This window comes from Bactrocera neohumeralis, unplaced genomic scaffold (genome assembly GCF_024586455.1).
Source record: "Bactrocera neohumeralis isolate Rockhampton unplaced genomic scaffold, APGP_CSIRO_Bneo_wtdbg2-racon-allhic-juicebox.fasta_v2 cluster09, whole genome shotgun sequence".
NCBI classification, from domain to species: Eukaryota; Metazoa; Arthropoda; class Insecta; order Diptera; family Tephritidae; genus Bactrocera; species Bactrocera neohumeralis.
The window spans coordinates 6,917,721-6,931,054 of NW_026089622.1; positions in this window are offsets into that span (position 1 = coordinate 6,917,721).

The window sequence follows — 13,334 nt, forward strand, 5'->3', positions numbered from 1 at the left end:
TAGCCTTAGCAATGGCAGCAAAAGAGGCAATATACCTTAGCAGACTATTAAGTGAGATAGGCTGGTCAAGCTCAACACCAATAACGCTATATGGTGACAACATAAGCGCACAACATATCGCTCGCAATCCAATTCACCACAAGCGTACAAAACACATAGATATTAAGTATCATTTCATTCGTGAAAAAATTGAAAATAATGAAATCAATTTGAAATATGTATCCACAGATAAGAATGTTGCCGATATCTTAACAAAGTCTTTGTCTAAGCAAAAGCACTGTAATTTTGTAAAAATGCTTGGATTAAATTAAAGTTTTGTTAAAAAGTAGATATATAAGCTTAAGAAGAAGTGTTAAAATTGTAATCTTATATATTAATATGGCAACCTTCTTAATGATGTTGTCAGTGTCATAGATTCCTAACTGTAACCGTAACGTTGTACATTGATTGTACATTGAATTCAAACCATCAACAGTTCTTATTAAACCTTTTCAGAAAGAAACAAGCGAAGAATTTATAAAACTTCAATCCACAGTTTCAAATTGCTTGTCGGTTCTAGCGACACAGAATATTCCCACAGACAATTGGGACCCCATTCTGGTAAATATATGCACATCCGCATTGCCAGAAAAATCGCTACTTTTGTGGAAGTAATCGCTCTCATCACGAAGATAGTGCCCAACGTGGCAACAAATGAACGATTTCTTAACTACCTAATAATCTCGCAAGATCCCTCAGATCTCACAGCCTTAACACCAGGGTACTTTCTCAAAGGAGCACCCATTCAGATGGAAAGAAGACTATTTAAAGGACCTCCACAAGAGGTATCGATGGAAAACACCAGAAAATGCGCCAAAGCTTGGAGATTGTGTACTTATTAACGACGATTGTCTCCCACCTACCGAGTGGCAACTTGGCCGTATAGAAAAGCTCCATTATGGCTCAGACGGTCACATCCGCGTCGTTGATCTCAGTACTCAAAGCGGAATACTCACCAGACCGCTGGTTAAATTATGCTTTCTACCAACCGCGGATAATAACGAAAATCCGATACTGAACAATCCGAACATAATGCCGTAACACAAATGAAAATAAATCAATAAAGTCGCAACCCGCAACCAACCGTTAACAATAACAATAAAAATTACAAAAAAATGGTCGGTCAATATGACGACCCAGTCATGCCACATAACGTGGCACAATCACACATTCTATTTATATACTACCATGTATATTCAAATACAATTTCTTACTGAGATCAAGATGGACGTGGACATGCCTACAATCCCAACACCAACTGTTCGGTCGGCAACCAACGGGGCAATGCGACTGTATCGACTGCCGCTTCTGGTAGTGGCTCACGAGCAGCCCCATCAACACCATCCGCTCCAGTCGAGCCGCGTCGCATCCGACGCCCGCTATGTCGCCGGAAACATCGACTCCAGAATTGTGGGCTCTTTAAGGAGCTAACATCGACACAACGAAAGGGTGTGGCCCAGGCACATGAGCACTGCCTCAACTGCCTGTCGCACACGCATGGGACGCAGGAGTGTGTTTCTGCCGATTTATGCCACACGTGTGGCAGACCACATCACACGCTGCTGCACAGGACCCCACGATGCGATTTAGGTCGGCCAGCTGCCCCAAGCACGGGTAGATCAACCCAAGCAAACCGGACGGTACGACGCGAACTACTGCAGCCCGGCCTGCGCCCCATCAATGGCGTCTGCACCACGTTGCACCAACCAGGCCTTGTCCAAAAGCGCCACAGCATCGCCCCGCTACTGGACTCAGCAACGTAGTGGCAACTCTCCAGCAACTACAAAGATTGCTAGGCTGAATATTCGCCTAGAGGGGCCGGGATGTCTAAATGAGATAAGCCGCCCCCCGTAATGCCACTACACGAATACACCACCACCACCAATACACCACACACACAGAACCTACATTCCACAGGACCCACACATCAACACTACCCACACGCGAGTTAAGTGTGTAGAGCCAAGATTAAATAAAAACACAAAGTTTTTATAATTAACTGCACTCTACTTTATTGGTTCTTCTGAACTAAACTTGAAATGTAAATGTCACTGCTATTTATAATAATCAAATTGTTCAGCTGCTAAGCTGTTATACGATAACTTATTGTTTATTTGTTTGTGTACAAATTCTGCATATGCAGAATTTACTGGTCAATGCTCGAAAAGTAATATAAACAATAATAAAGTGAACGACCCTTATGCAAACATATTGCTTAAGTGTCGTTCTGTACATAAATAGTGTAAGTGTCGCTACAAAGTAATAAGCGACAATAATTAAAACTGCTGTTTATGCTTAATCGGCATATTTCGTTTTTGATTGTTTATATGTATTTTCGTGCATTGGCTTTTTAATTGTGGAGGCTAAGCCTTAGCTGTGGTTTTGGAGTTGGAGCTGCCGTCGTTGTTACTGACGTAACTCCTCCTGAAAATTCTCCCGAATTTTTATTCTAAGGAATGGGGATTTTTTTGTATATGTGGACAATAGCACTCACAGTGATAATTATAATCAATAATATGATTACAAAAGTTATAATGATTGATGTTGAGTGAATATTTTTATCGAATTTTAATTCTTTGATATTTTTGATGTTGTCTATTTCATTCAAGACTATTTCGTCTAATGATAAGGTTAATTTTGTATTATTGTACAAAAATGTGGGTAATTTAACGAAGCTATTTTTAAATGTTTTATCATAGTTGGAAAAAATTACATTATTTATTTCTATTTTACAATTACTAAAAATTATTAAATTATTATTATTTAATGTTACATTTCGTTCATCACAAGTATTTATTAATTTTGTGTTATTTATGTTTTTTGCAAGAATGACACCAAGTTCGAGTTCTTTTATTTCTGCTTTTACATTTTTGATTTTTGGACATACATTATTGTTGAATATACAAAGATTTGTTTTTCTTAGCTTATTTACATTAGGATTATTGAAGTAATCATATGTATTATTATTGTAATATACAATTTCTGTTTCTTGAAAGTTAATTTCAAACTTATTATTGTCTGCAAGTGGTGATAGAAAATATCTCTTTACATTTACAATTGTTTTGGGTATTTTTATTAAAAACAAAATTTTATTACTTTTAAATTTTGCTACGCCTAATTTAATATTTTGCAATTTATAGAAATCGATTTCTAAAGTTTGTATTTCTTCTGATGTTAGTATATTATTGACCATAATATTGCTATTTGCAGCAATGATATTGTTTTGAATATGTTCAATATTATCATTTAAAATTTTTATTTTTAACATAATATCCATATAAAATAACTGTGAAAGAATATCATTGTTAGACTGATCTATGCTATTAAATTTTTCTGTAATTTTTTGCCTATCCAATTCAATTGTTTTAGCTAGTTTTCTCATAGTTTCGTTGAAATTATTATTTATCAGTATATTGTTATTAAAAGCTTCTATCATGTTGTGGTTATTCTCATCTATTGTACTTATATGATTTTCTATTTCGGATCTGTCCTCATCATCCATGGTACCAGCTATCCATTTGAGACCTGAACCTACGATGTTGAGTAGACCTCTTTTATTTTTGTTTATCTGGAGGGTATGTAGTCTAGTCCTAGCTTTCTTTATTTCTGATAAGAGAAGTTCCTTATTATCTATTATTTTAAGTTGTTCTACGTTTTCTTGGAGGTTTTCTATTGTCTTTTCGATTTCAGTAAGATCTATAATATGTAGTATAGTTGTATAGTCCGCAATTAGTTGTACATCAGTTAATTTTATTTCGACATATCCATTATGGTTTTCGTTGATGGGTTGGATTATTAATGTTGACATTACTAGTGGTATTATCATCAGGATTAATATACCTGTTGATGTCCATTGCCCCTGAAAATTTATTTTTTCTTTTAATGTTGCTTGGGTATATGTTTTCTAGTTTTAATTTTTTGTAACGAGGCTCATATTTATGCCTAAGTGCTTTGTAATTTTTTACATAACCTTCGTGATTATTTTGTACGAATTCCTCCCTATTTTCATTTCTTTTTTCTATAATTTTGTTTTTTGCTTCTAATATTCTGTTTTTAATTAGAGTTTTTTCTATCTTTCCCTCTACTATGTCTAAGGGTGTTGTTTTTATTGTGGAATGTATGGATTTATTGTACCACTCGATACACTTGTATACCCTTTCTTGTGTTGACCATTGAGAATTTTGTGTTTCAAGTGTTCTAAATTTTTCGGATAATGTGCTGTGCAACCTTTCTACGTCTGCATTCCCGGTATGGTTGTTTGGTTTCGTAAAATGTACTTCAATATCTTCTGACTTTAGGAAATTTTTGACATTTATTGAGTTGAACTCGTTATTAGTAATTATTTTTTTTGGTTTACTTCTCATTGAAAAGTACATTCTAATTTTTTCTATAATTGTGTTACTATTTCTGTCTTCTAAATGTATGGCTGTTGCATGTATCGAAAACTTATCAATGAATGTGATAAAGCTATGTTTCTTTATAGTGTAAACATCCATATGTACAATTTCATTTACATCAAATTGTGTCTGTGATATTAAATTTTGCTTTAATAGGGTTCCTACTGTATTTTGATCTGTTGCAAATATCACAATTATTTATATATTTTTGCACGAAAACTTTGAGGTTTTTGTAGTAAAGTTTTGTTTTGATACCTTCATAATTTTCTGTTATTCCTGCATGTCCTGTTTCATTAATATGATATTTAGCAACTTGTTTAAATAATTCATCTTCATTGATTGGATTGAACCTGCTTGTATAAATTATTGGGAAGTTCGGTATATATTCCTACCCTTTTCGACTTTATATGTTGTCTAAACAAATCGGCCATATAATTAGTCTTAATATCATTTGAATTTATATATATTTTGATTTTACCGTTTGCTACTTTCGTGTCTTGCGTTTTATTATTTGTAATTATAATTTGAGTTGCAAATCTGTTAACTACTGTATTGAGTGGTGTAAAATTTTGATAGGTGGTGTTATCTTCTTCAACGTTTTCGGTATTTAATATGTTGCCTGATTGACTATTTATTCGGCTCATAAAATCGGCTACTTTATTTTCCTTACCCTTTATGTAGTTAATATGTATGTTATATTCGCCAAGTTTCAAGAGCCACCTTTGGAGTCTTGGGTTAATATCTTTCCTTTCGTCTTTGTGTGCAACCAAACAAGTGGTTGATGGTCTGTTAAGAGTTCAAATGGTTTGCCATATAAATATGGTCGGAAATAGTTGACTGACCAGACGATAGCAAGCAATTCTTTTTCGATTGCAGCATAATGTTTTTCGTGGTCGTTTAAGGTTCTACTAGCGTAAGCGATGGGGTGATTTTCTTGAGAAAGGACTGCTCCTATTGCATTATCACTAGCATCTGTTGTTAGTTTAAAATTTTTAGACCAGTCTGGGTATTTCAAAATCGGAGGGTTAATGAGCATTTTTTTCAATTTTTCGAATGCGTCTATATATTGAGTATCTTTTATATTAATTGTGGTATTTTTCTTTAGGTACTTTGTAAGTCCGTGGGCTACTTTAGCATAATCCTTTATGAATTTTCTATAGTAGCCTGTTATACCTAAGAATGATTTTATTTGTTTTTTAGCTTTTGAATGGCTTCAACTTTTGTTGAATTAGGTTTAATTCCTTCTGTGGTCAAAGTATGACCAAGATATTCAGTTTCTTTGCAAAAAAAATTGCATTTGTCTATTTGGATTTTAAGATTGAACTCCCTTAATTTTGCAAAAATTTGTTTTATGCTGTTCATATGCTCTTCTATGGAAGTGCTAAAAATGAGTATATCATCGAGATATACAACGCATATTTTGTTAATATATTCCCTAAGTACCGAGTTAATCAAACGTTGGAAGGTGGAAGGGGAATTCTTCAATCCAAATGGCATACGGATGAATTCGTAATGCCCGAAGGGGGTAGAAAAGGCAGTTTTCTTTTGATCGTTTTCATCCATTAATACTTGGTGAAATCCCTTCGCCAAGTCAATTGTTGAAAAGTAATTTGCTTTTCCTAATTTGTCTAATATATTCTCTATATTAGGAATAGGAAATTTATCATCGACTGTGATTTCGTTGAGTTTTCTATAATCTACAACAATACGCCATTTTTGTTTCCCTGAATTATCCGATTTTTTGGGGACTATCCAAATTGGGGAATTGTAAGGGGAAAAGCTTTCTTTAATAATGTTTTGCTACAACATTTCATTCACCTGCCTTTTAATTTCTTCTTCGTGTATCTTTGGGTACCAGTATATTTTAGAATATACAGGTTTATTCGTATTTGTTATTATCTGGTGTTTTATATTATGTGTGTGGGTTAACTTTTCTCCTTCTCTGTAAAACATATTAGAATATTTTCGCAAAATCAAATCTATATATTTTTTCTCTTCCTCATTCATATCATCTCTATAGAGTTTTAATACGTTTTCCAAATTTAAGGTTGAAGGTTCCAGTGTAGGGATTTTCGTATTTATGAATTTTATTTTATTGTTATTAATTTCAAGAAAATCTTCTTCAAGATTAATTTTTGCATTTAATGCTTTAAATATATTTTGACCAATTAGTCCGTTGAAGTTTTTATTTCTGAATGACGTTACCTTCCAAGCCATTTTATTCGGGTCATTGAATTCTTGAGGTACTTCTGTTATAATTTCAAAGTCTACTTTTGTCTGTCCTGATAGTGTACTATATATGTTAGGTTTTACTAATTTAGTCCTTTTATATTCTTTTAACGAATGTTCGTCGATCAGGGTTGTCGTAGAACCGGTATCGATTAAACATTTAATTATATTTTTACCTATTGTTAAATTTACTATCGGTAACTGTTGTTCTCGCTGGTTAATTGAAAATTTACTTCACCAGTTTCTTCTGTATCGGTATTATTTTCTTGAAGATGAGCGACATTATTTTGGTTTCTACTTGTGTATATTGGATTTCTATATGCTCCTAAATTTCTTGAAAATTGTTGTTGTGTTTGGGGATTATCTTGCCTCGAATTATTGTTTTGGTTTTGAAACCGGTTAATTGTTTGCCTGCCTTGATAATTATTTTGATCTACTGGGTTGCGATTTGGCCTAAAATTATTGCTATTATTTGATTGTGTGTTGTTGCTATTTGTACTAATTTTATTCTGTACCAGACCACATTCCTCCAGACAATAATATACTTCTCTAAGATTCCCTATGCTTCTACTATGTATTATGCTGGCTAGATGCACTGGCATGCTGCTCAAAAATGTTTTTAATATCATTGCCTCGTTTATTGCCGGAGAAAACTCTTTTGGTTTTCCCGTGTCTTGATAATATTTATTGTTTAATTTATCTAATATATTTTTAAGATAATAAAAAGATTGACTTACATTATAATTTCTTACGTTCAGCGCCTTGTGGTACAGTTGATGATACGATTCGCGAACTCCAAAATTCCTCAGGAGTTCTTGTTTTGTTTCTGTCCAGCTTGGATTGTCGAGGGCTCTAATTGCGTTAGCTGCTTCTCCTTGAATTTTTTTTTGGACGTGCCGCTTATAAAAATACTCCTCCACGTTGGTACCGGCAAACAAGTCGATGAAAAGTTCGACTTCATTAATAAATGATGTGACGTCGTATGTATTATCTCCTCGGAACTCCTGGATTCTCGCTGCTTCTTTTAGTGCTTCCGATAGTGGTAATTGAAAAGTTGGATTGTTATGTGGCAAGTGACGTGTTGCAGCAGATGGAGTTTGATTTGCTGCAGCTTCTATTGACACTGCCGATGTGGTTGCTTGTTCTGTTTTATGTGTTTCCATTTTTTTTTTTTTTTTTTTTTTTTGACTGCGTTCGACTGCCAGTTATATTTTAACTTTTAATTTAATTTTATTTTATTTTATTGGCGTTCGACTGCTAGTTATATTTTAACTTTTAATTTAATTTTATTTTATTTTATTTAAATTTCACTTGAACAGTTTAGCTTTTGTTCGTTTTAGTTACTTTTCTTGAGAGAAGTAACCCCGTGACTGCGCCAGTTAAGTGTGTAGAGCCAAGATTAAATAAAAACACAAAGTTGTTATAATTAACTGCACTCTACTTTATTGGTTCTTCTGAACTAAACTTGAAATGTCAATGTCACTGCTATTTATAATAATCAAATTGTTCAGCTGCTAAGCTGTTATACGATAACTTATTGTTTATTTGTTTGTGTACAAATTCTGCATATGCAGAATTTACTGGTCAATGCTCGAAAAGTAATATAAACAATAATAAAGTGAACGACCCTTATGCAAACATATTGCTTAAGTGTCGTTCTGTACATAAATAGTGTAAGTGTCGCTACAAAGTAATAAGCGACAATAATTAAAACTGCTGTTTATGCTTAATCGGCATATTTCGTTTTTGATTGTTTATATGTATTTTCGTGCATTGGCTTTTTAATTGTGGAGGCTAAGCCTTAGCTGTGGTTTTGGAGTTGGAGCTGCCGTCGTTGTTACTGACGTAACTCGCGCGAGGACATCCACACGCGCAAACACATACCACACTGGTGAAAAGGGTCAACTAAAAAGTTTAAGTCAGTCTCGTTTTGATCTGTAATCGAAGCTTACGCATCGCCGCTGTGGTCCTCGCGCCTTTTGGTTAAGACAAACTTGTATTAATAGTTCCGAAGTATTATTCACATTACACTCAACATCCTCTGTTGTAAAGCCATTGGAAAATCGAAATTAATAAAATATCAAATCAGCATTGAAATTACTTTTATATACCTCAACCGTGTGTTTTATTGCAATTTGTGAAAGTGGTAAGTGTGTCAACGACAAAGTGAAGTGGGCACCTACTCAAACAGTGATACTTCAAACAGTCACAATTTAGCCTATTTTGACTGGACTACGTATAGAAATCATGGATTTCAGTCACGGAAATGGTTATTCCCTTCTGATACTAGAAAAAGTAAAGTTTGTTGAAAGAAACTATACGACAGAATTACATATCTTATAAATACAACAATGTACAAAGAAATAGTAGACAAATTAAGAGGAGATAACCCTGAAAGAAAAAGAACCGAATCCAATTTTAATGGCTAAAATTAAGTATATTAGAACTCAGCTATACATATATAGTACACTCACTCCAGATCATAGAATTAAGAAAAGAGTGTTAGTTAATATAATAGAGACAGGTCTTAAATATATTTATGGTGTCATGGACGACGAAGACCGAAGAACTTGAAAAGATGACGTAAAAATATAAAGAACAAAGCTTAGGTTAAAGTTGGCGCAGCTATACTGGCTCCTTAGGCCCAGACCCCGTCTCAGTTTGAAAAAAAATTGCTAATTTGTAAGATAATACCTGTGCGAATATGGACGTATGGCATTCAAATCTTAGACAGTGTAGCAAATCAAAATATAACAGTATTTCAAGCTTTAAAATATAAAGTTCACTCCACCACAGAGGAGCTCCTTTCTATGTAAGAAACGATGTTCTCCACAGCGATCTAAAGTTGTTCACTGTAAAGAAAACAATGGAAGAATTTAGAAGACGTTTTCACTGCATTTTGGAGCATTATGAAATTATATTTGCGATTCGACTGCTGGACTTTAGTTTACAACGCAGAAGATTTCGCTTCACTTTATGTATGATGTTTTCTGTTTTTTGCAATTTCTTTATTTAATGTCACACTTCCATGATTCATTCTCAATGTGTTTTCATGAAACGAAGTATATAGTATACAAATACATAAATATATTGAAGTTGTCCAATATAAAAAAAAAAATTATTTGAACTGTGGATCGATCAATATTGATGGCATAATCAACGACAGTTTGTATGTAAATTTGCGATATTACGGAACAATGTATATATATAATATATATGTATATACAATGTATAGAAGTTCATGACAGCGAGGAAAGGTTTCTGAAAATCCCCTGGGTAGCCAAAAACATCCGTTTTGAGGTGAGCTTAAGCAAAAAGGCGAAACATCCCCGCTACAGAGTTGTGCTGGATTTGGCACCCTACCAACGAAAAGGAAACAACAGCTTCGGAAGATAAGCTTAAGGGATTGCACCTTAAATGTCCGGTCCCTTAATTGGGAAGATGCCGCTGCTCAGCTGGTTGATGTCGTCATTAGAGAAAAGGCTAGCATCACCGCCGTCCAAGAAATGAAATGGATGGAACAAAAACTGAGACGTAAGACGTAGGTCCTTGTGGCATTTACTCCAGCGGCCATTTAAAAGAGCGCAAATTCGGTAAGACAATTCGTGGTGGGAGAGAAACTCCGTCGTCGAGTACTGCCATTCATCCCGGTGGATGAACGTCTAGCCACAATCCTCAATAAAGCGAAACTCTTCAAAATATCAGTGATTTGCGCCCACGCCCCAACGGAAGAGAAGGACAGTATGACCAAAGATGTGTTCTATGAGCGCTTGGAGCGCACCTATGTGATTTGCGCCCGCCACGATGCCATGACGACTTTAACGCCAGGGTGAACAAAGAAGATATCTTTGACATTATAGTCGTTAAATTCAGTCTCCTTGATAAAACATCCCAAATGGGTCGAGGTTGATCGACTGCGACGGTGCTCGAATGATAGCTATTTGTAGTACTAGATTCCGGTATAAGAAAATTCACCAAGCCACCTGGCTGTCTCCGGATCGAAAAACCTCCAACGAAATGCATCATGTTGTGATAAACAGAAGACACCTATGCAGTGTTGGAGACGTGCGTACGCTACGAGGTTCTAGCCTCGATCAATCGACAACTAAGGAGCGAACATTCCATTGACCGATTATGAAAAGGTTCGAATAGCAATTACCCGTCTGAAGAAAAACAAAGCGGTGGGGGCCAATGGACTGCGTGCCTCGCTATTAAAATACGGCGGCGAAGGAAAGGGAGACCCCACAATCAGCACGAACTACCGTGAGATAAGCCTTCTATACATCGCATCTAAGATCCTATTGAGTGTATTGTGTAAAAATTAAAGCCCCAAATCTTGAAAAAGACCAGTGAAAAGGGAATCGACATACACCGCCTCTTCGTCGATTTCAAAGCTGCTTTTGATAGCACGAAAAGAAGCGACCTTTATGCTGTTACATCTGAATATATCTACTGGAGAAAATTATTCGAGCTGCAAAGCTGAATCGGGGAGGTACAATCTTTTATAAATGTGTACACCTGCCGGCGTACGCCGATGATTTTGATATCATTGTCCTTAACATCTACCCCCTTAGTTCTGCTTTCTCCACACTGGATAAGAAAGCGAAGCAAATGGGTCCGGCGGTGAACGAGAGCAAGACGAAATATATCCTGTCCTCAAACAAACAGTCGACGCACTCGCGACTTGCTCCCTTGTAAAATATTCGCGTTTAATAATTCAAAAATTCGTATAAATAACATAAGCCATTTCATAATGTTTAACTAAATTTTCTTACATTATTTCGTTAATATATTTAAATATATACTTTAGGGATCGAAATAGGTTGGGATTTAGAATAGCATCCCTCGATTTTGGGATTAAAATGGGTATGTACGGATAGAGGAGGTCGATATAAAAGTTAAAAAAGTGTTAAATTAATGATAAATAGAAGAAACACGCATTTTAAATAGTCGAAATTTTGAACTTTAAATGTAATTATCTCAAAAACCAAAAGTCAGCAGCGACTTTATATTATCTTGATCTGGAGGACCTCCTCTATCCGTAGATACCCATTTTAACCCCGAAGTTGGAGGATGGTATTCTAAAATTTACCATTGAAATAAGCTCACGTTTTCGGACGCGATCTAAAAAAATAACCCTAGTTGAGCCAATACCAGGGGTAATCAAAGTACTTTATTATTTCTTTATGTAATGTTATTGTATAGTATAGCAGAGAACGAATATAATATACGTAATGTTATATAATATATGTACGTTCTCTGGTACTTGCTTAAATGTTTAGAGTTCAGTTTAATTAATTTGAAGTGAAAAATATGCGTAAAGTGTGTTAAATGTAGTGAAATAGCTTGTTGAAATGTTCGAATTTTTGGAATTTTGAACTTTAAAGTGAAATATCTCGTAAAATAAGCGTTTGCTTAACATATATACTAGGCCGGGTCAATTTGTGGGGAGGCAAAAAAATCGCCCATTGCTCTATGAAAATCATATTCTAGGGATCAAAATAAGATACTTTGCCTAAGGAACCATATCTCTGAAACGAATTTTGATGTCCCCCAATTTGGATCGAACTTTTGGGTAGGGGCAAATTTTGAAAAATCCCACTTTGACCCATTTAGAGTGCTCCAATCGAGTCCAAATGTATGACCGACCCCCACTAACTTTGGACGGCCGATCCACCCATACCAGTGGCACAACCCCTGGAACTCCCATGGGGGGTTCCCCATACAATCATTTCAAAAAATCACCATTTTTGGTGATTTACATGAAAAAATCAGCTAAATTACCATGTTTTTTCTTTATTTTTATTTATTTATTTATAATAATATCTCTTTTTTTCTCTTAAGAAATTTATTTAGTCCGAACATATGTAAATGAAAAAAATTAATTTAAGTGATGATCTTAAACTAACAATAGGCAATTGTGTTTGCCCTTGAGATCGCAAATGATCCTAAACTAACAATAGACAATTATGTTTGCCCTGAAGATCGCAAATGATCTTAAACTAACAATAGACAATTGTGTTTGCTCTTGAAAACACGTATGCTTAAGATATGCGTACATACTGTCGGTATGTACAGTAGATTAGTGTTAAGACGTGTGTATGCACTCAGCATGTGGTGCATACATAATTTAGGATAAGGAATGCTATAAATAAAGGAGCTCTGGGCAACCAGAGCTGAGTTCTATTTAACAACCGAAACCCTACGCGTCTTACTTTACAATTACCATTTCATTCTTATTACCTCAAAAAGTTTACAATGAATCCACCATCCTCTGCACCGCAAGATGAAGCAACTACATCAACAACTATCGAAAACCCAATAAGTCATATACCCACGCATGATGTTACTGTTTTTGGTGTGTCTACTGATTTTACTGATCTTAATTTACCAACCAATCTGGATATCTTGAGATATTATTTTTACTTAAGCGAACGTGCTAAAACAGAACAAAAAAAGTTTTCCCATAAATCATTCACTATTCAAGTACAAGATAAGATGATTGGAATTTGGGAAAAACTTGGTATGGAAATAATGCTGAAAAAAAGTGTATGTAATAAATTGAATAAATTGCTTGACAAGTATCAAGAGCAAATCAAGAGAAGAAACAACACCCAACAATTTACAGAGTATGTAAAATCTCTGGAAACAATTTTTTACATTGGAACA